General features: G+C 38.3%; 1 protein-coding gene across 3 annotated transcripts in view; it reads right to left on the bottom strand.

The window, feature by feature from the left end:
• HS6ST2 (heparan sulfate 6-O-sulfotransferase 2) overlaps window positions 1–27,507 on the bottom strand; it is a 399,556-nt gene that overhangs the window by 127,692 nt on the left and 244,357 nt on the right. The gene's annotated exons all lie outside the window — the stretch shown is intronic.

Genomic DNA, 27,507 nt, shown 5'->3' on the forward strand with positions numbered 1-27,507 from the left:
GCTGAGAATGACAGATCTACTGCACAGTCATGTTAATTCCATTCCCTTTCACCAAAATGATGGCCGTCTAAGCAAAAAACAAGTCATTAAATCAGAAACCAAACTGAACCAGATGCTACGGCATCACTAAAATAGAAGTGCCTGGTTGAAAGGACCTAAAAAATTTTCAGGGATTTTTGTTTTGTATTATCAGAAATATATAAAACACAAATAACAAAAGAAAAAGAAAAAAAAGAATGATTAGACTTTGCTGATGTTTTTTAAAAAGAAGATGAAAATTCAAAGCACACAGAAAGTGATATATAAAACATCCATCAAAGTAAGGTATGTGTATCTCCTTTAAAAAAATGTTTTTGTAATATATGTCTTAAGAGTCAAAAAACGCTAATTCAACTGTGTGAATTTCTGATATTAGTAGAGTCTGTATAGTTGTGCATGGGTCAATTGCTAATTTGAGGGTTCAAAAGGCTCAGTTAGCTTTTGTTTTATATTAAGCAAGGGATAATACAATGTAATAACACTTTTGTGCCAAAATAAATTAAATGTCCCATACGTTTTCCTGGGAGAAGTGTTTCTTTACATTAATTTGCCTGTAGGCTTTAGAAATGAGGTAAGAGACTTTTAATATCATTACTAGCAGCAGAGCCTTGCATCATTATTTGAGAAACAATATAAGATTCTTAAAATTTGTTCCCAGTGTGGCTAAGCCCCACTTCCGTGGTTCTGTGAGTTGATAAGAATGCCACAGAAGCAAGTTTTATGAACAACTAAAGTGATAGAGTTGGTGAACCCTGATGCCAGATTCATTAGACAAAACAACCCTATTAGCTGACTTACCATCCAGGGCCTTATGTACTTCTCTTATATTAGTTCCATAAGAAACAAGTAATCTAAAGTTTTCTGACCTACCTCATGACTTAGTTTCTCTACACAGTGAAGAGAGGCTAGTACCCTTTCCATTGCACTTGGTCTCTTCAATAAAGAACATTATAACTTCGGGTAAATAAAAGAAATAAAAAAAAAAAAACAAGAAAAGATAAAGCTATGTGTTGATTCTTAGTACTAGAAAATTGCAAATTCACATATGTATCACTCTCTAAAACCATAATTTTAATCTTGCTGTACTAACAGAAATCTTCAAATTATATAAACATGTGTGTAATTGATTTATATGGGGAAAAGACAAAATTTAACTCTATTTAAAAGGAAATATCTCCTTGAAATTATTTTTTTTAATTTCTATGTAAACTTCTCAACTGCTTATTAAAGTTTGTTTAATGATTGCACTGAGGACATATTTAGAAGTTCTTTGTCTTACCTGAGAGTCCAGGTTGTCCAGGCAGAATATTCAGTGGTGAACCAGAAAGATGTTACAGGGGCATCAACCAAAAGAGCGAGCAGTCATCAGCAATAAACCAAAGGCCATGGGTAAAAAGTTAAAAAAGAGAGAGAGAGAGAGAAATGCTGATTAAAAATATGAATTAACTTTATGAACCCATTTTATACATGTACGCACACTTTAAAAAGGATCTTAAATGGAATATTTAAAAAGACCATTTAATAAAAAGAAATTATAGTTACATAATGTGATAGAGGTGCTAAATAGCACTATGATGCCAATCATATTTAAACATATAAATGCATTAATTAAAATATTGTACACCTTAAATTTATACAATGTTATATATCAAATATAAAAAATCACCCTACAAAAATTGTTTATTATGCAACCGACATTGTTAAAGTTATTGAGTGTATAGCAGTGAAAATAACAGACACAAATTCCTGTCTTCACAGAGTTTACAATCTTGTGGAAGATTTTTTAAGTCCATCTACTTGGAAAAAAAATTTCCACAGAAATATACTGTATGTTATTAACTCTCAGAAAGAATTTCTCCTTATTTTATTTCTCTGTTTATGTGTGAAGAACATATCGAATGGCATAAGATTGAACATTTGTATTTCAAACAATTCTTTTTCTTATTAAAATAACATTGTTTCTATTTATGATTTTTCCTTGTGAAAAGCCTCCCACAAGGTGATGAGTCAGATTTCTTTATAGATGGACCATTTGCTGTCTGTAAGACTCTAGGCGCGTGCACATTGAAATGCTGTAAAAAAACAAGAAGTATTTGGTAATACTAAAGTCCCACATCCCAACAGAAAATTTCCCGCAAGATTCCATAGTGTTCTGCAACTGCTAGCCCAGGTGAGATTGCCTTCATCATCCCTCAGCAAGCCACATTCTGGGAAAGCAACAGCAGTTAGTGGACAAAAAGATTTTCCTGTGATTTTCCTGTCTGGTACACAGAGTCTGACTGAAGAAGAAACAATAGGGATAACCTTCCTCTGGGCCAAGGTTCAAGAATATGTTAAATATACTTCAAGTAGTAGATACTGCCTAAATGTCAAATTAACATGGAAAGGAAAATATGAAAATGAAGGTAATACATATATGTCATTGGAAACAAATGGGAATTAAGGACGACATGGGAGCCCCGGGAGCCCCAAAACCTCAAATGATGACAACTATCTCATGGCATTTATGTTTTCAGTCCAGGTGCTTAGTGATTCAGAAGTAAAAGTGAAGCTATCTATTCACTTTGATACTAAGGGTCTAAATCAAAACCTAGGGAAAAAGGATGATGTAAAAATCTCAGAACCCCTGCCTAAAAATCAGGATCCATGGTTTCTATTCCTGGTTTTCCCAATGACTCATTTGATCTCAGGCATATTCTCTTCCTTATTCACTCAGGGAGACATATGAAATGAGGGATTTCTAAAAATTCTCCCGTTCCAATATTTTGTAATTCTCTAATAGCTTTGTCTTTTATTTCAGTGCCAAGTTAGTTAAAAGTATAGTCATCTCTAGTTATTTTCTCAGCAAAACATGTCATTAAAAAAGTTCATAGAATCCAGAGCCCAACATTCTGAGCTTATGAATATAGCCAAAACAATAATAACTAAGTTGAAATGCAGCAGATCATCATTCTGTCCAGGGCTCAGCTTTGCTTATTTGAAATATAGAGTGGCTGGTTCTTTGGGATGGAAAAGTAACACAAGGAAACTTAAATAATCGTACTGTATTAGGAAAATCTAAGTGATGAACAATGGACCCTTGCTCCCCATTTCTACTTTTGCTCATGTAACTTCTTCATCTACCAGGAGCCTGTTGGTGATTGCTGTCAATCAGCAGAGACCTTCGCAGCTACACATTCTCAAATAAAGGTTACGTAGTTACTCATATTTTGCGAAGGGTGGCTTAAAAAAATAAGACACAAACACTGGTTTGGTTTGATTGCAAATCTGTCGCACCTAATAATATTCTCTTTTGGAGCAAATACCTACCACTGTTCCAGAGTTGCCAAAGAAATGCCACATTCATCTTCTCTGATTTCTGACACTGGTTTGGTTTGCCCACCCTCTCGCCAACTCCTACATTTAAGAGTTACTGGCCCTTGACTGGCCGCCTTCTCCCCACTTAGGATGCCTTTCTACCCTCATCATTGTCTGACATATTATACTGCAGTTTAATAAACTGCCACCCCCTTTTGTCTCTCAGGCCACACCCTCGTTTAGTCTCTGAAAGCAAATACAGTATATGTATTCTATCCTGTAAGTTTGTGAAGAAAAATTATTCTGCATGTTAAATCTGGTCTTCTGAATGGGGAAGAGGTTTCAGGCCTGCAATGTTCAAACAGGTGGAGGGAAATGGAGATGCCAGACTAAAGGCTTGGATGATTCTTAAGGCCCCAGGCAAAAATGCTAATTGTCTACTTTATTTGCAAATTGTTAAAATGCTTAGCCTTAGCTTTTTCTTCACATGCATGCCTAAGAAGTGGTATGGGGCCAGCCCAGAAGTCACACAAACTGGGTTCTAATCCAGATTCTTTCATTTACTAATTGTATGACATTGGTAAGGTTTCATAACTTCTCAACCTTGATTTCCTTATTTACAAAATGGAGACAAAGTATAGTACCTGTACCAGTAATGATAGTCAACATATTTAACAACTAATATGACAGGGGCACTGACCAGTCAGAACAGAAGCTAACTCAATCAGAACAGAAATCAAATGAAAACAATCTGTGTAAACATGCCAATGTGTGCCTCACAAGGTGGTTGTGAGGATTAGATAGGATCACGCATGATAAACCTGTAGCCGACTACCAGGCCCAGGGACAGGACTCAATAACTTTTATACATAATTATTTTTATGTAGGGAAGAAGAAAAAGAAAAGAATTGTCCAGAAGTAGAGTGAGTCTATGGCAGGCCTGGGTCAAAGCTCGCAGCCCATTGTTGCTACACTGGGAACAGAATCAGTTTTTGAAACCAATATCAAAGACACCTACCTGTATGTCAAAGGCTACACTGAAAGCAAGCACATTCATTGATATGGAGAGGAGCATCTCTCAACATCGATATTTCTACTATCTGACTGCTCTGCTTTCTTCCTTATATTATGCCGAGCCTGCCAGAAATTGTGTGTACTCTTAGAGAGGGAAGCTCCTTATAGTCTGCCTTTGGCACAACTGTGAGGTCTCCTGAGTTTGCCTTGACTGCTTCTTTTAAAGTGTATGTTTTGCCCCAAATCCTAAACCTGGCTTCCAGACCATTCTCCAGGCCTATTTTTCCTTCCAGCTGACTAGAATTTCAATTCTATACTGTCTTTGGGCAAGTTCATCTTAAGACTACACGGTCTTCTAGACTCACAGGAATTACCTTTTAATGGTTCAATTTCCAGTACTATGACATTTAGAGAGGATATCTTTGATATGGATTTGATTTCACATCTCTCCATATATACCACCTAAATACAATATGTATAATACAATACACAATATATAACACAGAGTTATTTTTGTTATGCCAAAAGCATTTGCTTAATAGTTAACTGCTGATTTTTTATTCCCTAGAATTAATGTGATTAAGGAGAGACAAATACAGCTCAAGGTGAAAGAAAGAAGCCTGGAAGTCACAAGACTGAGGTCCTCCTGCCAACTCTGCTGTGTGACTGGCTCTGGACAAACCCGTTCTCAAATGGGAAGATGGCACTAAGTTTCCCTATCATACAATCAGAATGTTGATAAAGGTGCTTTTCCAAAGGTGCCTCTGTTCTTTTAACATTCTAAGTTTTTTACAAGAATTTGATTCAGTCAGGAAAATTTCCTATGAAGTATATAGCCTGGGTTCTTACAAATAATAGGCCTAGAAATAAATGCTTTTGCATTGCTTTAGGAGACTTTGGAGCCAGGGCAGATTCGGCAAGTTTGTCTTCAGTGGTCCACTCTTCCAATTTCATATTTAGACCTTCCACTGGCTCCTCAGTGACATGGGCATGCCTGAGTCATTTTAGCCAGTGCCCAGCATGCAAAATAGGAGTCACATCTGATACTAAAATGTATTTCTGCAATCATCAACCACACACTCTGAGATGTCATCTTCTGTTCTTTTAGAGACTATTAATTAGTTTTGTCCAACCTTTTCTAGATTTCAAGACACTGTGGCGGTAAGAATGTGCCTGCCACAGATCACAGAACACCATCAGTGGCAGAGCCAGGACAACACCCTACCTACCCTGTGTCCACCAGAATTTTCTGAAGGGTAGCAGGCAAACAGGCATCTGCTCCTCCAGACATAATACTTCAAAACAATTCATTGAGCAATGACTGAAAAAGACTGGGAAAACAACCGTAAAAGACCTTAAGGATTTAAAATTCTTCCTTTCTAGTAGCTGTTAAATTGTAAATACATTTTCCTAAACTTCTCTCTCACATTTTCTGCTTTAATGCACTTTTAATGCATACCATGGTAAAAACCATTGATTCTTACATTCTTTTCACTCTGAGAAAAAATGCCTAATAACTGGTCCTGTATTGCCAAAACACCAAACACATTTTGAAAACAAGATAGACCTGCTGAGAAAAACGGCATAACAGCCTATTCAAAAGCTGTTTTTTAATTGAATGCATTGGGATAACATTGATTAATAAAATTATATAGGTTTCAGGTGTACAATTCTATAATACCTTATCTGTATATTATATTTTGTGTTCCCTATTCCAAGTCAAGTCTCCTTCCATCAAATAATGTTTTCTTATCTATTGGTGAGTCAGTCAATTCTCAGTTGCAGGTGTCTTCTCTAAGTAGTTTGTCTGTTTCCTGTAGTCATTACTAAACTGGCCCATCAAACCACCTCCCACCAGTGCCCAGTTTTAGTAAAATCCTCTCTCTGTCCAGACGTTTCCAAATATCTAAGTGGCAAGCAAGTAAATATATAATAGACTTCACTTAAAATATTTCAAGCCACTGTTGTTCTTGCCCACACATCGCTTGTGAGTCTCTGCCAATGTGACAAATCAAAAGATCTAGGGCTGTGTTTAAGACCCCTTCTTAATAGTTATTTTTGGGGGGCTGATGTAATACTCATAATTGAATTTACATTCAATTTGATGTAAATTTGCTTCTATTGATGTATGTGGGGTTTTTTTTTTGAAAAATTCATGATCAATTCAAAATATTATGAGCTTTTGACACCATTCAATGTAAATATATATATATATATATATATATATATATATATATATATATAGCCCCATTGTTAGGTCAAAGCCTTTGTTTCATGAGGAAAACTGTCTCCACCTTTTTGCAAGATTCTCAGGTTCATGTGTTACCTGAGGTTCTAAAACCAGGTCTAAGTACAAGCCAAAATTGCCAAATCATCTGAAGGAGTACACAGAATATCTTTTCTAGAATTATTGGGAATTATAGCTAAATTACAGACAATAACAATCATACTATTAGCTAACATTTAATGAGTGCTTACTTTATGCTTGGCACCATACAGTTTATAGGAATTATTTCATTCTGAATAAAATATTTACTCATTGCATAGATGAGAAAATCAAGGCCTAGAGGCACTCTAAGAACCAATAATGCAAATCTAAAGTTATAGGATGCCAGCACCCAAAAGTCATTAGCCAGTAACTTGTACTGTACCTGTGAGGTGGACATAATTTTTCTTATTTTACAGGTAAATCAGGTGAGAATCAAAGAATAACTTACTCAAGATCATACAACTAGTAAGTTAAGGTGCTGAGATGGGACAATTCAATATTCCCTGGCTTTGAATTTTATGTCTTCCCCATTGTACTGTGTGCCGTGTCACCATTAAGCACTAATGTGGGAAGGGTCACTGTATATAATCTCACTGTGCATATAACACCTGCACTTAGAACTAAGACTGTATTCTAGTGTTTGTTACTGTATATGCCTGCATACTGCTCTGAAGTGACTCCTTGTGTACCTCTCTTCTAAGTTCTCATGGGACCATTTTACATTGTGATTTCTAGGATAAACTTGCAGGCTATGAGTGCCAAGCACTTGAATACACAAGAAAGAGAGGTAGTAGCTCATTTGAAAATAAAAACTGCTGTAAATCTTCACTACAGCTATCTATGCTGCTTCTCTAGGACCTAAATCAGGTGGCAGTGGGTGGGCTAGGAGCTTGTAGAGAAAAGGAAGTTAGCAGGCCAATTGAGTTTCTCTCTCTCTGTGTCTCAATCTCTCTTCCCCCTCTCTTTCTCTCTCTCTCTAAGGGAAAGTAAGGGGTACTTCTTGAAGTTTTACCTATATTTATTATCTATAGAAACCTGTGATTGGATTACACAGGAACATGATCCAGAAAGTCCAAGGTAAAATGACAAAAAAAAACTGTATAAAGGGAGGATACATGCCACATGCCAAGGAGACCCATGTAATTATAGTGGTTAGAGGACAATTGTTTGCTTGAGAAAGAGCTGTGATTACAAAATGATGGAGTCCATCCTCAAGCATGGTGAGCCACGGTGTTTACAATTTGACTTTGACTTAGTTGGAAAAAAAAACTATAAAAATCAGGTTACCTTAGAGACCATTATGTACAACCTCTGCATTTTTCAGGCCCTAAGAGAGAAAGGGAGGTGTCCAAGGTCACAAAGTCAGTTCATATTAGGGACATAACTATCTCTTAGACCTCATGACTTTCATTTTAAGGTTTTAAAAAGTGCCGGGGTCTTCTACAAAAAAATTAATGCAGCAATATATGCTATAAAGATGAACATAAAAAGGCCAGGTAGAAGCTAGCAGCAGAGATTCAAGCATAAGGACTCATCTTTGTTGTTTAATAAAAACAATAACGTTGTAAGATGCTCTTCCTAACTCCTGTACAGACAAGGAAAGAACCTCAGAGAGAGGAAGCAACTTGCTCAGGGTCTTGCAGCTATTATGTAGAGAATGGGATTTTTAGGTTGATTTGATTCCAAAGCCTTTGTGTTTTTTCCCTTAGCTAAGTTCTGGGTCCTGAATTTCTCTGTGACCATCACCTAAATAGAAAGTAGCCCCTTATGCTTGACCAGGTGGTGGCACAAGCGACAGAACGTTGAACTATGATGTGGAAGACTCAGGTTGGGAACTCCGAGGTTGCTGGCTTGAGCACAGCCTCACCAGCTTGAGCACAGGATCACTGGCTTGAGCATGGGATCATAGACATGGCCCCATGGTCACTAGCTTGAGCCCAAAGGTCGCTGGCTTGAAGCCCAAGTTTGCCGGCTTGAGCCCAAAGTCACTGGCCTGAGCAAAGAATCACTTGCTCTGCTGTAGCCCCCCAGTCAAGGCACATGTGAGAAAGCAATCAATGAACATGTAAGGTGCCACAATGAATAATTAATGCATCTCATCTCTCTCCTTTCCTGCCTGTCTGTCCCTTTCTCTGTCTCTGTCACAAAAAAAAGTAGCCCCTTCTAAGTTACAAGTGAGTTATTATGTATTCATCTTTGGAATTGTGGTAAAAATGGGATGAGCCTTTGTCTGTAAAAACACATCTAGCAGGCCTGACCTGTGGTAGCGCAGTGGATAAAGCGTTGACCTGGAACACTGAGGTCACCAGTTCAAAACTCTGGGATTACCGGGGCAAGGCATATATGGGAGTTGATGCTTCCTGCTCTTCCCCCACTCTCTCTCTCTCTCTCTCTCTCTCTCTCTCTCTCTCTCTCTCTCTCTCTCTCTCTCTCTCTGTCTGTCCCTCTTCTCTAAAATGAATTAAAATTTTTTAAATAAATAAATTAAAAATTTAAAAAAAACAAAACACATCTAACAAAGCCTTGGCCTTGGCCGATGCCTGGTTCTCAGCTTCCCAGAAGCACCCTTGGCTTAGGAACCTAGGAAAACAGGAAGGCAAAAAGAAGAGCTTATCAATTCCCTCATAACCACTGAAGGCTTTGTAATCCCCCTCCTCAAACAGGAAGTGGTGGTGAAACCTCAGACTGCTGAGGCTGACCACCTGGGAACTAAGAAGCCACTAATCATGGCAGCCAAGGTATAAGCTAAATGACATGATGCTGTTGGTATTTGCTGGTATCTGAATGCAAGGGATTACAGCTGAAGTCTGTATCCAGCACTAGGCAATGCTGATCTCCACATACAAATCCCCTCAAGGAGTTCTACCTCAGCTCCACTTTGGTAGCCCCAGAGCAACAGACTGATGTCTCTTCTGACAGGAATTAAAGTAGTGAGAACAGTCCCAGAAGTAGAAGGCAGAATTTGGAATTGCTTATTTGAAACTGAACTTGCTGAATTGCTAATTGCCCAACTGGAACATTATTAGGCTGCTATTCATTCCTCCCAATTAATATGGGTGTGGGGAAGTGGGCAATGTATATCCTACAAGCAGTTGAGAAATCACCAGAAAGCTGGGTTTGTGTAAAATGAATCCTGGTTTTCCACTGACATACATTCTAATCAATCTGCTACTGCCAGACAGTTGGCAATTACCCTTCATACCCTGGCTTTAAGCTACTCTGCCCCAACCCCTTGTAAGGCAGGTAGTGATCTAGAAACCCACATGAATTACTGCTATAAGGGAAGCTCAATGTAAAGGAATCTTTCTCTAGAGAAACCTTTGAATGCATCAAGGCAGTTATTTTAAATTTTGGATGAAGATATCTCCCAAAACAAGGGCACACCTCTCTTTGACTCAAAGTTTATTATTTACTCCTCTTACATATATCTAAAATTCTAACAGCTTCTTTGAGATATAATTCATATACCATACAATTCACATATTATAGTATACAACTCAGTGGTTGTTAGTATGTTCATATAGATAGGGACAATCATCACCACAGTAAAATTCAGAGCATTTTCATTACCTAAAAAAGAAATCCAATACACTTTAGCTGCCACCACCATTATACTCTTATTTATCCTAGACCCTGACCACCACTGATTTACTTTGTCTTTCTATGGGTTTTCTTATTTCTGACATTTTAAGTAAATTGAATCATATAATATGTTACATTTTATATATGGTTCTTCTAACTAAGCATAACATTTTCAAAGTTCATCCATGTTATACCATTCATCAGTACTGCATTTATTTTCATGGCCAAATAATGTTCCATTATTATATATTATGCTCATTCAAAATATTTAAAAATAAAATGCAACTAAAAATTGGCATCCCCTTCCATCAAGTTCACAGTTCTGTCCTGAACATCTGTTATGTTTGTTCAATTATTAGCACCATGGGGGAACATGGAGATGAATAAAAAGATGCAACAAACACATCTAATCATTTACTCAACAAACATCTACTGAATGTCTCCTATGTGCCAGGAATGGGCTAAGGCACTTGAAATACAAGGATGAGCAAGACATGGTCTTGCCTTCCATGAGCAAACACAGTGAGAAGAACAGTGTGTAAAATCACGTACATATACAGTAGCTCCACAGGGCGTAACTACTGTAACTACTGACAAGTTATGGCAAGACCATTTTCCACTCTAGAAAAGTTCACAGTCCTGGACTGGGTTCTTGATCCCACAAACATTCATGAGAGAACTAGCTCAACAGAAGACAGTGGCCAGGAATCACGTTTTTTGTTTGTTGTTTTTGCATTTTTAAGTGAAATTATCCATTTTAAATTATACATTTCAGTGGAATTTAGTATATTCACATGTGTGCAACAAACTAACTCTACCTACTTCCAATACATTTTCACCACACCCAAAAGGAAACTTCATACCCATTAAGCAGTAACTCTTTTTTCCCCTTCTCCTCATCTCCTGGCAACCACCAATTTGTTTTTGTCTCTATGAACTTACTTATTCTCGATAATTCATATGACTAGAATCATATAATACATGGTTTTTTTGTCTGTCTTCTTTCACTTAGCATAAACTTTTTAAAGTTTATCCATGTGGTAGAATGTATCAGCACTTCAATCTTTTTTTTACAGCTGAATAATATGCCATCATATGGGCACATCACATTTTGCTTATCTATTGATCTGTTGATAGGTATTTGGGTTGACTTTGCTTTTTTATTATCTTAATAACATAATGTTGATATGTAGATGTTTTTGTGTGGACATATGTTTTCTTAGGTATATACTAAGAGTAGAATTGCAGAATAATTTGATAATTCTATGTTTAACTTTTTGAGGAACTACCAAACCATTTTCCATAACATGTGCACCATTTTACATTCCCAACATCAAAAAACGAAGGTTCCAATTTTTGCTCACAGATTCAATTTTATTTTTTACTTCCACAAAAGAGTTTCATTAAATTAGAGACCACCAATTAGCCCAAATGATTGACACTAATGTTGGGCATTAAGGTTTGGGCATTTTAATTAATGTTTACGCTGGTGGGAAAAACAAAGCAAATGAGAACAGAGATGCAATCCACCATCACCACCATGAGAATGCTTCCACTCAATCTCACAACCTGAAGGGGAAAGAAGGCAGGTCAGCAGGATTGTAAAACTGTCCCCTGACCCATGTCAGTAAGATACACAGCATCTTTCTCACCAGAGAATAAGGAGGAGAGCATTCTTAGCTATTAACGAAGCCTAGCAAAACCCAAGTAGTGATTTTATGAAAGAAATGACATTAAATCAATAATGACTTTGGCAGCAAGGAAAAAACACCACAGTCTTCTCTATTAGACAAGAAGTTGATAGAAGCATCAGTGTGCTGTGAGAGCACTTGGATCCTGTTATATTTGACACTGGATCTTGTCCCCTAGAGTAAAGATGTGACTTAAATCTAGGAAATAGATAATAATGATGAATTTCTAGCTCTAAAGATGACAATATAAATATATCACTGAAACCGGCCTTTATTGCCTTGTCTCTCTCCCCCAGTGATCAGACAGCTTGACAAACACTGAATCTACTCTTCCTCCAGTCTTCATCACACCTAGAGCAGATCAGCTCCATTCAGAAGTGGCATTTAATCTTTTAAACTGTATGATGCTATTTTCCTGAGCAAAACTGTCATGGTCAAGATGACATGCCACTACCTGAGAAGAGTTGAGTATGATCTCACAAGCCTTTCCTCAAAGCCAGTGAATTCACATTATTAAGGAATTGGAAGCCTTGGGGAAGGAACTCAATGATACCAGTACCTCTCAAATCTTTAGAACTTTAGTAACCTAAGATTTTGATGGGTGGATTTCAAACACTTTTTAAAAATTGGGCCATCTTTTCCAAAAACAATTTCCAATAACTCCATTATATGAAATACATAAAACTTGAACTGCTATATATGCAGTTAGCATGGGTTGAAGGGAGAGGAGGTTAGGCCAGAGCTCGCATTTATTGCCCCACAAGATGTGTACTGTACAATCTAGAGACTATCCTTTAAGATTGGAGAACAGCTAATCTTAAAGTGTAGCATGAAGATACTGGTGGAGCTCGTGACCCATTTAGAAGGTCCCTAAGGTCCTCCTTTTTCCAAATATATGTTTATGTGAAGCAGATTTTTCCTCATATACTTCAATCAAAATAACATATTAAAAAAGATCAGATGCAGAATCCATCTGTCTTCCATGAAACCATATATCAAAGAGATTTAGAAAATGTAAAACAATGTCACTATATTTTCAGCTTTGGGAATCAGTTATTTTTCATAAAGATGTGTTACTTACGTAACATTTTATTATTTTAAATGAGTTAAAACATGTTTTTGAAATTTTCTCAGTTGTAAATCCAGATACAGGAGAAAATAAAAAGTGTTTCTCTGACCCAGTTGAGGTTAGAAAATGCTTAGGTGGAAGTCAGTCCAGGGGTAAGGTTCACAAAGTGTGCTAACATTTGGATCCAGGATGCTGCATTTCATAATGGCTGCATGGATAATCAAAGGTGATCCAAAATGGCAGCAGAGTAGGCAGAAGATACTCTAACCACCTTCCAAGACCAAATTGGAACTATAACTAAAATAGACAACAATCAAACTGAATAACCAACTGAAGACTAAATGAACAAATGTCTTATAAACAAGGATTTACAGAAAAAGTCACATCGAGATGCCCGTGGGCAGTAGTTGAAATTCCAGAAGGATATCTCAGCTGTAAAGGATCCCCTTGAAACTTGAGGTTTCAACCTCATGCCAGGCTTCCCAGCCCAGCGCACCATAGCAAGGTAAAGGTGCCTACATAACATCTGATTACAAAAATCAGTAGAGATCCTATCAGCTGGGGAGAGACAAGGGTCTGCTAGAGACATAGGTGCCCTCTTAAAGGTCCAATGCACAACATCTCACTCACAGTTACTCACTCACTCTGGGATCTGGTAGAGGGAGAACAGAGTGGACTAGAGTTGTGTGAGGAGAGACTGGGGTTTATAGTTCTAAGGATAGAGCTAAAAGGACAGCCACCAAGATTCCTGAGCTGATTACCTCTCCCTCACCACAAACACCATTTTTCTTGGGTGAAACACTCTTCTCCTTACACATCAGCTTGCAGAAATGCAATAGCTGCATCCTCTGGAATATTGGTCACCTTACACTGCGGAGTTTGCATGCTGCTGAAGAGGCAGTTGTCTGGGCAGAGGAGTAGGTTTCTAAGTGGACTCAGGGGGAGTCATGAATGAGTTGTGTGGATTTGAAAAATGGGCTATTCTTCTACTCCCCTATAAACCTGTCTGTTGCTTCCCCTAACAAAAGATACACTAGTACCACCCTCTGAATTCCCAGCAGCCCCATTCACCTAACTCCTGGTGGCCCAATATTGATATTGCAGGAATCAAAAGAGGACAAAAACATCCAGACGACTTGATGAAGTAAGTAAGATTTATTTAGCTGGAGGAACAGCATCACCCCAAAAGGGCAACCAAACACATGCTCCTCAAAATTAATTTTCTTGCAGGTTATGTATCTTTTACAGAATACATGTGTTCATGCAAGAGTCTCATGATCCCTTTATCTTGAGGGATATGTCACTCTTATGACTTCAGGAGGGGAAAGTAAGTTTTGATGGGTCCAGAGGATAAGTGTTGGATTTTTTTAAATTAAGATATGTAAACAAGAAGAAAGACAACAGTAAGGGGTTTTCACATAAGTTCTATCTTCTTTGCTCTGTGTAGCAAATGGCCCCAGGCACCCTTTCAGAAAACTATAGGAAGTAGTTAACTTATTGAATATAACTGGCTAACTCAGTTACCCCTGAAGTCTCCCTTCCATTGCATTCTTCCATGGTTTTGTCCTCTTTAGGAAAGATGGGGCCTGCTTCCCCTTCCTCACTGACAACAGAGTCTGGGAAGAACCCAAGGCAGACTGGATTTTTCGGTTTTGGTGCATTGACTAATCCCCCATTTTCCTCCAAGAATGACCTCATGAAAGGTGCACCAGCCTCAACTTCACAATTTCCAGTAACACTATCATCCTTAGCTCTGGCATCCAGCACAATCTGGGACAAAACTGAGTTGTGCAGCTCCAAGAAGCAGACCATTTTTTCCTCACAAACCTGACCAGTGCAGAGTTTTCTTTTCACACAACCAGATATTAGTTGTTTGGTCTTAATATACTCTGCTGGCTTACTCTGATGACTCCCTGAGAAGCCATCCTACCACAAATGTTGGTAAACACCAAGTAGATGTGGTATACCCATAGATTTTACTGAGTGGCTTCAGACCCAGCAATGGCACTTAATTTGAAACTGGAAACACTATCTGTCCCTACCTGGTGACTCAATGAAGACCCACCTCATGTTATTCAAGTACCACTAGAGGTTCTTTAGTGATTCAGGTTAATAGGCAGCCAGCAGGCAGAGGAAAATCTCTGGGTGCTTTGAGCCTTTTCTTGACTTGTCCCTAGGGACAAGGGATAGTGGAAGACAGCCTTGCTACACAGTTTAATTCTTCCCACCAAGACCCAGCAGAGGCAGCCACAAACTGTGAATCACTTTTAAGTTCCGAGCAGGTTGCCTAGGACCAGTCAAAGGCAGTGTTTGACATTGACCTGCATCAGAATCCCTCCCAAAAGGGCCCAGAACAGACACACACAGTGGTTAACTTTGGACAATATCAGAGCAAGACCCAACAAGCTTCATAAGCAGCATATAAAAAAAGAGATCTATTGGCCCTGGACAGTTAGTTCAGTGGTAGAACATCAGCCTGGTATGTAAAAGTCCCGGGTTCAATTCCCAGCCAGGGCATACAGGATAAATGCCATTCTGCTTCTCCATCCTTCCCCCTCTCCTTTCTCTCTGTCTCTCTTTTCCCCTCCTGCAGCCAAGGCTCCACTGGAGCAAAGTTGGCCTGGGTGCTGAGGACGGCTCCATGGTCTTTGCCTCCGGTGCTAGAATGGCTGTGGCTGCAAAGGAGCAACACCCCAGATGGGCAGAACATCGCCCCCTGGTAGGCATGCTGGGTGGATCCTGGTCGGGCACATGCAGGAGTCTGTCTGACTGCCTCCCTGCTTCGGACTTCAAAAAAATACAAGAGAGAGAGAGAGACAGAGAGAGAGAGGGAAATCTATCAATAGTCACCAGACTCCACTGAGGGAAATTCAACTTGGTGTATCCACATCTGCACAGCAGCTCATACACTGTGGTAGGGGTTGACCTTCACATTCAGCAAGCCTGAGCATCTATTCTACACACAAAGGAGCCAATAGCATTCAAGACTCAGTTACAACAAGGAGATCCAAATAACCCACACAAGAGACATTCCTGGAAGACCCAGCTCAGATAACTAAAGAGACTGTGTCACTGGGTCCCATAGGACACATACTACCTAAAACAACCTTAAAAATACTAAGAGACATAAGAGATCTATCTAATACAAACAAACAAACACAGAAAACTAGCCAAAATCAGGAGTATAATGAATCAAAGAACAAATGAAAGACAGGATAAATCACTAGAAAAAGAACTAAATAAAATGGAGGCAATTTAAAATATATAGAACTCAAAAAAATGGTTATAAAGATGGTTAAGGAACTTAGTGCAAACTTCAGCAGTATGAAAAAGGACAAAGACTGTAAAAAAAGAACCAGTCAGAAATGAGTATATTATCTGAAATGAACACTAAACTAGAAGGATTAAAGAGTAGGTTGAATAAGGCAGAGAACTGAATCTGAAATTTAGAAGTTAAGGTAGCAGAGAACACCCAAACAGAGCAGCAAAAAGAAAAAAAAATCTATTAAAAAAGTAGGATAAATTAAGGGACCTTTGGGATAAAATGAAGTGTAACAAAATCTGCATCATAGGGGTACCAGAAGGAGAAGAGAGAAAGCAAGAGATTGAAAACTTGTTTGAAGTATTAATGATGAAAAGTTTCTTAACCTGGAAAAGAAAAAAGGTACAGAAGTCCAAAAACTGCAGAGAATTTCAAACAAGATGAGCCTAAAGAGGCTCACACTAACACACATCATAAATAAAATGGCAAAGGGTAAAACAAAGAGACACCCTTAAAAGCAGCAAGAGACAGTTACGTACAAGGAAGCTCTCATAAGACTGTCAGCTGATTTCTACATGAAAACATTTCAGGCCAGAAGGCACTGGTATGAAATATTCAAAGTGTTGAAAAGCAAGGACCTACAACCAAGACTATTTTACCCAGCAATGCTACTTAAAATTAAAGGAGAAATAAACAGCTTTCCAGACAAGAAAAAGGTAAAGGAGTTCATCTGCACCAAAAATGTATTTTAAGGGTCTACTTTAAGACTACAAAGAAAAACAAGAAGAAAACCAAAACAAAGTAACATAGTTATAAAGAATAAAATAGCAATAAATATGTATCTATCATCAATAACTTACAACGTAAATGGTTTAAATCAGGGATAGTTAACCTTTTAATACCTACCACCCACTTTTGTATCTCTGTTAGTAGTAAAATTTTCTAACCGCCCACCGGTTCCACAGTCATGGTGATTTATAAAGTAGGAAAGTAACTTTACTTTATAAAATTTATAAAGCAGAGTTACAGCAAGTTAAAGCATATAATAATAATTACTTACCAAGTATTTTATGTCAGATTTTTGCTAAGTTTGGCAGAATAAATCCTTATAAAACAACTTACTATAGTTAAATCTCTCACTTTTTTTTTTGTATTTTTCTGAAGTTGGAAACGGGGAGGCAGTCAGACAGACTCCCGCATGTGCCCAACCAGGATCCACCCGGCATGCCCACCAGGGGGCGATGCTCTGCCCATCTGGGGTGTTGCTCTGTTGCAACCAGACCCATTCTAGTGCCTGAGGCAGAGGCCATAGGGCCATCCTCAGTGCCCGGGCCAACTTTGCTCCAATGGAGCCTTGGCTGCGGGAGGGGAAGAGAGAGAGAGGAAGGAGAGGGGGAGGGGTGGAGAAGCAGATGGATGCTTCTCCTATGTGCCCTGGCTGGGAATCGAACCTGGGACTCCTGCATGCCAGGCCAACACTCTTACTACTGAGCCAAACGGCCAGGGCTAAATCTCTCTTTTTATTTATACTTTGTTTGCTTTGCTACTGCCCACCATGAAAGCTGGAACACCCACTAGTGGGTGGTAGGGATCAGGTTGACTACCACTGGTTTAAATGGTCCAATAAAAAGGGATAAAGTAGCTGAATGGATAAGAAAGCAATACTCATATATATATGCATTCTACAAGAGACCCATCTCAGAATGAAAGATTACACACAGACTAAAAGTAAAGAGATGGCCTGACCTGTGGTGGTGCAGTGGATCAAGTGTTAACCTGGAATGCTGAGGTCGCCAGTTTGAAATCCTGGGCTTGTCCAGTAAAGGCACATAGGAAAAGCAATTACTACAAGTTGATATTTTTGCTCCTCTTCGCCTCTCTCTCTCTCTCTCCCTCTCTCTCTCTCTCTCTTCCCTCTTAAAAAGTCAATAAATACAGCCATTTTCTTAAAAAAGGAAAAAATATGGAAAAAGATAATTATGCAAATAGAAACGAAAAAGAAGTTGTTGTAATAATACTTAACATCAGACAACATAAACCTTAAATCTAAGCCTATAAAAAGAGACAAAATGATACTATACAATGCTAAAGGGATCAATCCAACAAGAAGATGTAACCCTTATAAACATTTATGCCCCCGACATAAAACTATTTAAATATGTAAAGCAAATCTTGATGAACATAAAGGGATAGATTGACAGAAATATAATCATCGCAGGAGATTCAATCACCTCTTTAACATCAATGGTGAGATTTTCCAGACCAAAAACAACAAAACAAAAAACCAACAACAAAAGAATCAGCCTTAAATAAAACACTAGTTCTGATTGATTTAATTAATATCTTCAGAACATTTCACCCCAAAACAGCAGAATATACACTCTTTTCAAGTGCAAATGGAACATTTTCTATAATAAATCACAAGCTAGCACACAAAACAAGTTTAAATAAATTTAAGAAGACTAAAGGCATATCAAGTATCTTCTCTCACTATAACAGTGTGAAGTTAGAAATCAATCACACACACAAACACCCCCCCCCCAAAACTCCTGAAAAACGCACAAAGACATGGAGGCTAAATAACATGTTACTAAATAATGAATGGGTTAACAAGAATATCAAAGAAGAAATCAAAAGATATATTGAACAAATGAAAATGAAAACATAACTCAAAAGCTATGTAATACAGCAAATGCAGGATCAGGAGGGAAACTCAGAGCATTACCGGTCTACTTTGAGAAATAAGAGCCTGATGAAATGGTTGCACAGTGGACAAAGTGTAGTCTGAGGTGTTGAGAACCCAGGTTTGAAACCTCAAGGTCACTGGCTTGAGCGTGGGCTCATCTGGCTTGAGTGTGGGTTCACCAGTTTGACTGCAGTGTCAAAGACATAACCCCATGGTCACTAACTTGAGCCCAAAAGGTCACTGGCTTGAAGCCCAAGGTTGCTGGCTTGAGTAAGGGATCATTGGCTCAGCTACAGCCCCTCAGTGAAGTCACATATGAAAAAACAATAAATGAACAAGTAAGGTGCCGCAACTATGAGTTGATGCTTTTCATCTCTCTCCCTTCCTGTCTTCCTGTCTGTCTGTCTCTCTCTAAAAAAAAAAGGCAAAGTACCTTAATAGACATAAAAAATTTGATATACAAATGGCCTATATATATATATATATATATATATATATATATATATATATATATATATATATATATATAAAGATGCTCACAATTCACTAATCATCAGAGAAATGTAAATTAAAACCACAATGAGATATCACCTTATACCTGTCAGAATGGCGCTCATCAATAAATCAACAAACAGCAAGTGTTGTAGAGGATGAGGAGAAAAGGGAACTCTTGTGCACTGCTGGTGAGAATGCAGTTTGGTGCAGTTACTGTGGAAAACAGTAGGGAGGATACTCAAATATTTAAAATTGGAACTGCCTTACAACCCAGAGATTGTACTTCTGGGAATATATCCAAAGAAACCCGAAATACTAACTCAAAAGAATATAAACAACATTATGGTCATTGTAACATTATTTACAATAGCCAAGGATTTTGAAGCAGCCCAAGTGTGCATCAGTAGATGAATGGATAAAAAAGCTGTGGTACATTTACATAATGGAATACTATGGGCCATAAAAAAAGATGGATGTCTTACCTTTTGCAACAGTGTGGATGGACTTAGACAGTATTATGCTAAGTGAACTAAGCCAGTCAGTAAAAGAAAATACCATATAATTTCATTTATATGTGAAATATAATTACCAAAATAAACTAACAAACAAGCAGACTTATAGATACAGAGAACAGAGTACAGTAATAACTCTCAGAGGAAGGGGGGTTGGAGTCTGGATAAAACAGGTGAAAGGATTTAGGGGAAAAAAAACCCAAAAAACAAAACTCATAGATAGACAACAGTATGGTGATTACTAGATGGGGTGGGAGGATGAGAGAAGGTAGAGAGGAGGATAAATCATGTGGAAGGAGACTTGACTTTGAGTGATGAACATCCACCCATACAATATTGAGGTGATGTATTAGAATTGTACGATTGAAGCCTATATAATTTTATTAACCAGTGTTACCCTAATAAATTCAATGACCTATGGTTGATCTTAACCAAAAGACCTAGAAGTGATTAATAAAATCAATTAAAAGAGAAAATGTTCAATACAGTAAATATCAAGATATATTCCCATATAAATAAAAGCTCTTTTGGGTTTTCAATAATTTTAATAGTGTAAGGAGTCCTGATACTGAAAAGTCTGAGAACCACTGACACAGAATGGGATTTGAATGGGAGTTGTACAAAGCCATGAGGTTCTGGGGAGTAGATTAGAAAGTCTGATTTCTGCCTATCAGCCTCCATCCTCACTTCCATGCCCTGAGGCAGCCCTCAGGATACCTTCTCAGAACCCTGAGCGTCCAAGTTTGAAAATAAACTAATCAGTATAGCTCCTTCATTTCAGAAACCGAGAAACTGTGCAAGTCGAATGTCAAGAACAGTTTGAGTTAACACTCATATCTCTTTGCCCATGGTTCAAAATTTGGCTTCTCTCCTCTTACTCTGCGCTGCCACTAAAATAAAAATAACAGTTAACATTTGTTGAACTTTCTGTGTTCGGCACTGTGCTTGGTATTTGGTATTTTATGAAATCCAGATCAAGCCACTCCCAGTACCTCGTTTCACTTTGCAAGCACATTTTGTTTACAACACTCCTTGTTTGCTAAAGCTACAGAAAAAGAAAAGCAACCAATAGGCTGCCCTCCCTATTCCACTATATTCACTTCTGAGTCAAGCCAGCATGGCTTTCTTAGTACAAAGAATTCAGGCTGGCACTTGCTACCTCAGTACATCTTGATGAGCAACATACAACCCACCAGAGAGGGGATGTTTGAAAGTCCACAAATCAATTAACTTAATCAGGTTCCTGTATATTTCAAGAAAGACCTACATGGACAACAAGTGGGAAGTTAAAGAGCACATCTTGGCAGCTTGCCATGTGGGGACTCCATAGAATGTACTTTTGTGCCTCTTGCCCTCCTACCCAACCTATACCTCCAATCCTTTGAAAACACTCAGCTGGGAAGGGGTAGGCTGAATACAGTACAGTTAGGTTAATCCTTTTACCAGAGTGGCAGCCACAGGGCACATAGTGCCAGAAAAGACCCCCCCCAAAAAATTCTCACTTATTTCACAAATGTTAAATGGCAAAGCTGGTAGTGCCCACAGAGACTGGCTAGCCAGGGCACTAAACTAGAATTACACATCAAAATTACCTGGGAAACTATTTAAAACACACAGGACAGCAGCACCATCTCCCAGGGGAAATTTGGCTTTAGTTAGGGATGGATCATGCTACAGTGCACTCCTGGTGGCGAACCAATTAGAACCCAACTTCCTCACTTAGCAGATGGGAAAACTAAGAGATGGAGAGAGAGAGTTTTATCCAGAATACACAGAGTTCAAGAAACAGCTGGGATAAGAATCCAGTTATCCTGACCCTTAATCCAGTGCTTTTCTCACAATTCCAGGCTGTGTTCAATTGGAGGGAAAAACTAAGGTGTGTAAACACACTTGTGTGTGTTGCGAGGTGTTAAGGGGGCATTTAGAAATAACCAAACAACTTTTATCTGATTCATGCTTTCTATTTCACATTTCCTCCCTTTCTTCCGGCTTGATTTTTAGATCCAAGCTCTTACTTTACACATGAGGAACCTAAGAGGCAGAGTGGAGAAGGGTCAGATTCTGCCCTGGGTCAGATTTAGAACCTGTGTCCCTGTGCTTTCTTGACTGTATTCTTTACACTAAATTTTAACCCCTAATCTACAACCTGAGAGAAATAAATTATATAGTTTGTTTTTCATTATTGTTCCTCCTTGTAGGAGGCAAATGTAGTTAGAAGTTAACATGCTCCCTGGTTCTATAGCATCAGTCTGCCCTGGGAGCTGCTCTGATTAATTATTTCAAATCTAAGCTTATATTTTAGGGCTGCTCTGGAAATATTGATAAAATCAGCACTGCTAATGTAGACAAATGATGACAAAACTAAAAGGTAGCGTTGCAATGAAATAAATTATTTGCATAGGTGAGATTTCTCTTTTAATTTTACTATTTTAAGATTACAAATTGTTTTCTGGCCTTTATGTATAATTAAATACAGATGTTTGTGGAGCTTAATGTCAGTTTAAATTTCAGCCCTTGGAAAGTAATTTGTTTGCATGTTCATTGAACAAACCATTTTTTATCAGTTTCAAAGACCCAGTCTCATGCATCATGAATCAAGATTACCTTTATCAAAGCTAAAAAGGTCAGGCAAAGTAGGCTTGCAATTCCAATTTAGCCAGCCTTTAAAAGAGAAAAGTCAATGTTTTGGTTCTTTGTCTTAAGTATCAAATGTCTTAATTTCTTTTGGTATGCATACGGTAATATGAATGATGTACATATTTGTGCCTCCCCACCCCCAAAGCCAGATAAGGTTCTCTTTATGCCATTATGGAGTAAACCATTAGGCGACCTTTAAATAATTCTTTTTGCCCTCTGGGCCTCAGTTTCCTCATATGTATAAGGATATCTCTGAAGTTCTTTTAGAGCTGATAGAGGGTGACAAGGGACCAAAAGGCTGTCTCTACAGGTGGTTTTAAGTGGCACTGTTTTAGGAAGCAGATTATAAGATTTGAGTCATTTAACTTAAACAAACAGCAGGAAAATTAGATCCATGGGTTCTTACCTCTCTGGCCTCTCCACATTCAGAATGATGCCACCTTTCCCAGCTGCATTCTCAATGACTCCAAGATTAATCCCATTCTTTTAGATACCCTTCTAGTTGCAAAAATCTATTCTTCAGTCTCCTAGGGTACCTCTAGTAAGTGTGCACGTAAATCAGGGTTCATAAAGGTAATATTGTTCACTGGCCACTGACAATACATGACCAATATATTTTGTTAAATAAAAATAAGAACAGGTTGTTAAATAGGGAATCTATAGTAGTACTATGAGCCTATAGCCTCCAAGTAAACCAATCATCCCACTCTTTCTGATATGGCATAAATCTAGACTAGGGTCTCTTTCACTTACCTAAATTAACAAAGGAGAATTTTGTAAGTTACCCTGTAGGTACTTACTAATGGGTTCTCTGTTTTACATTCCTTTGCTCTAATTGAAGGTATTAATATTTACAAAACCTCTCTTTTTCAAAATGCGTTGAAATGCTGGTTTGATTTGCAATCCTTAAATGTTAAATGATTGCAATAATGGGATTCAGTGCAGGAAGTGTCTTATGGTCTAAAAAATCCATACTGGAAAGACTGGATAAGATTTTACATAGTGTGAAAACTTCTAGAAGAGCAGTAGTAGATGTGGATCTGAGGTGATTTGCTCAAGCCAATACTAATTACTTTATGATTTTGTTCAAATAATTCTAACAATACCTTAAAATAAGGTATGATTATTGTTTCCACTTAACAGATGGGGCACAGAGAGTTTAAGCTATTTATGCAGCATCAAAGCTAGCAAATGATATAGCTGAGTGGAGATTTGAATCTGGTCATGTTTCTAGAGTCTCTAAAATTTGTCTGTGCTTAAAAGGTAACATGATGTTAAAAAAAAGCAAAAGCCTAGGGTTATTTAAACTTGGGTTCTAGTCTCAGCCTTATTACTAATCCCCCAACCTTCAATAAAAGTTCCATGTTAGATAACCTCTAAGGTTAAAGTGTTTCTCATAAATGGACCCCATAAAATTGCCAACTGATTAGGTATATAGATGGCAGTGAGTTGATGGTGATGAAGTAGTCCAAGATGATACTGAAGTTTCTATCTTTAAAAAGAAAGAAATTACCTGACCTGTGGTGGTGCAGTGGATAAAGCATCAACCTGGAATGCTGAGGTCGCCAGTTCAAAACCTTACACTTGTCTGGTCAAGGCACATATGGGAGTTGATGCTTCTTCCTTCCTTCCTTCCTTCCTTCCTTCCTTCCTTCCTTCCTTCCTTCCTTCCTTCCTTCCTTCCTTTCTTCCAAGGCACATATGGGAGTTGATGCTTCCTGCTCCCCTTCCTTCCTTCCTTCCTTCCTTCCTTCCTTCCTTCCTTCCTTCCTTCCTTCCTTCTTCCTTCCTTCCTTCCTTCCTTCCTTCCTTCCTCCCTCCCTCCCTCCCTCCCTCCCTCCCTCTCTTCCTTCCTTCCTTCCTTCCTTTCTTCCTTCCTTCCTTCCTTCCAAGGCACATATGGGAGTTGATGCTTCCTGCTCTCCTTTCTTCCTTCCTTCCTTCCTTCCTTCCTTCCTTCCTTCCTTCCTTCCTTCCTTCCTTCCTAGGCACATATGGGAGTTGATGCTTCCTGCTCTCCTTCCTTCCTTGCTTCCTTCCTTCCTTCCTTGCTTCCTTCCTTCTTCCTTCCTTCCTTCCTCTCATCCCTCTCCTTCCTTTCTTTAAAAAGAAAAAAAAGTTAATGAAAAAGAAAGAAACTTCATTAACAAAAAGTGAAGGAATGATGATTAATTTGGTTTTAGATTAGTAGAACTGGAAGGTTGGCAACACATGCTTATAAAGCAATGATACTTTTCAACTGAAACATGAGAGATAGGCCTGGGCTGGAGACACTGAGTCTTTCCTCATTAAAGTGATAGTCAGTGAGATGTTGAAATGAATATGGAGGAGGGAGCGGGGGTAAGGCAAATATCAGAAGACTGAGCCTTTGAGAAATCCCAGTTAGAAGTGTGGAGAAGAAAAACTTAGCAACAAAAGAACAAAAACAGAGAACACAGCATAAGACAAGAGAAGGAAGGATTTAAAAGTAGGAGGTGAAGCCCTGGCTGGGTAGGTTGGCTCTTTAGAGTGTCAGCCCAATACACCAAGGTTACAGGTTTGAACCCCAACAAGACACAAATAAGAATAACCAAATTGATCTCTCTCTCTCTCTATCTCTTTCTCTTCCTCCCTTTCTAAAAAATCAATAAATAAATAAAATGTGTCTTAAAAATAAGACAGTAGTAGAAGGTGAATAGATGGAGTCAGAGGTGGTAAAACTTAGCTGAGAGATAAATTACTCCCTCATGGCCCTTTCTCTTCTCTGAAGACGAGTAGACATATCTTTTTCCCTACATAAATTCACAAGGTAAGGGTGAAGCTCTGCTTTTCCCTGGATGCCCTGGATGTTGTAAATACTCAATGTTCCTCCACAGGACTAAATCACACTGCATTGAGTAGTTTAAATCATCAGAGTCTTACAGATTGTCTCTTCACAAAGGCAACAGGATGCTTGAAAATCATAAGAACATGAGGAAAAGCAGCTGTAAACCAATGCACAATTTTTATGAAAAGAGTATGCCATGTTGACCTTTTCAACAAAACCTGTTAGCATCAATATCATCAGTAGATGTGTCAAATCTATTATTGAGAACAGAAAGGATAATGACAGAAAGACCTGGAAAGATACAATATGTGACTGGAGATCAACAGAGCTAGAATGAGGTATACCTTTTCCAGAGAGAAAGTTGATGGGTACATGAGACTGTGGGTATGAGAAAAAGCATAAGAAAAATTAAAAACAACAAAAACTAAATAAAAAGGCAATTTTATTATCATGTTAATTTGAGGACCCACATTTTATTGTTTTCTTGATTTTTCAAACAGACTTGAAAAATGTAAACACAAGAGCAAAAAGTAATATCTTGTCAATATATTGAATTAGTTGTCAACTGAATCACTTCTCACACACAATTGTCATTTGGTCTTCCAACTTCCTGGAATGTAGGCTTGTATATGTCCAGAATCAATTTTGTCATACTGAAGGTGGATGATATCAAGGCAACAGAAATAAGGCAGGCTAGGAAATGGGCTCCATAAGCAAAATACCTGGTAAAGAGCTTCTGGGGAAAAGAGGACAAGGATCTAAAAGTCAAAGCAGATATCAAGAGCAGGTGAAAACTCTAGGAAGTGCTAAAGAAAAAGTCTTGTAAGATATCAAGTAGCAGAATCCAATTCAGAATTCAGACAATTAAATCATGCATTTGGGGTCAAGCAGGTTGTAAAGGTCTGAGTACACAAGCAATCTGGAATAAAGTATGAGGGGAGTTATTGGCACCAATTATCAGAGCTTAACTAAGAAGCTTACTGTCAAGTCTTTGTCCATTTATATATACTTCCTATGGAAATCCAGATGGAATTGGGATATAATTGGGATTGAGCTTGAAGACACTGAAGAGAAGGAACAGTTGAAGCTGGAGAGTGAGGGGAACCATGGCTTTTCATGATAATAGGATTAAGCATCATTCACTATCCCCCTATAAAGAGGGCTTAGAAGCACTTCAGCTATGTTCTAGCACCATACTAAAGGACACATATGGTCTCAATTTTCCTTTTTCTAAAACTTATAGAGAGGTGGGAATCAAATGAGAATATCATTGAGAGTTTCTGACTCCAAGTTTTTGTTTGTTTGTTTGTTTTTGTTTTACAGAGACAGAGGGATAGACAGGGACAGATAGACAGAAACGGAGAGATGAGAAGTCTCAATCATTAGTTTTTCGTTGCGCATTGCAACACCTTAGTTTTTCATTGATTGCTTTCTCATATGTGCCTTGACCGTGGGCCTTCAGCAGACCAAGCAACCAGAGACCTTGGGTCCAAGCTGGTGAGCCTTGCTCAGACCAGATGAGCCTGCGCTCAAGCTGATGACCTCAGGGTCTCGAACCTGGGTGTCTGCATCCCAGTCCAATGCTCTATCCACTGCGCCACCGCCTGGTCAGGCCTGACTCCAAGTTTGACCTATTCAATCCGAAGATGTAAGAATAATTCTTCAATACTAGGTCTGACATTCAAAGTCTCCTAAGTAAGAAACATTGTATAATATATAATCTTGGGAATAAAAACACATAGATACAGCTTCTATTATTTGACACTTTTGCCGATTTTTGAGTTAAACATCTTTTGAGTAATCACTATTTTAGTCTGCTTAACCTATAAATTAATCATCAGCGATATGCATATACTAGTAGCTGACTGTATTCCTAATGATATGCTGCAAGCTGCAGAGTTCCAGGATGGGGTTTATATGTAGTAGTGCAGACTCCAGCAAGATTCATCACAAATGACTTCCCATCTTACAAAACTAATTGTATTGCATATTCTTCTGCAGATACATTGCTCAGCCCGAGCATTAGGCACACCACTGATATTACTGAGTAAGTAAATAAATAATCAAACAAACTTAACATGGAAGAGTAGCATAATTTGATGAGTCTGAGTATTTTGGATAAACACAAGATTCCTCTCCTGACTTGTG

Source organism: Saccopteryx leptura, chromosome X (assembly GCF_036850995.1).
Source record: "Saccopteryx leptura isolate mSacLep1 chromosome X, mSacLep1_pri_phased_curated, whole genome shotgun sequence".
NCBI lineage: Eukaryota > Metazoa > Chordata > Mammalia > Chiroptera > Emballonuridae > Saccopteryx > Saccopteryx leptura.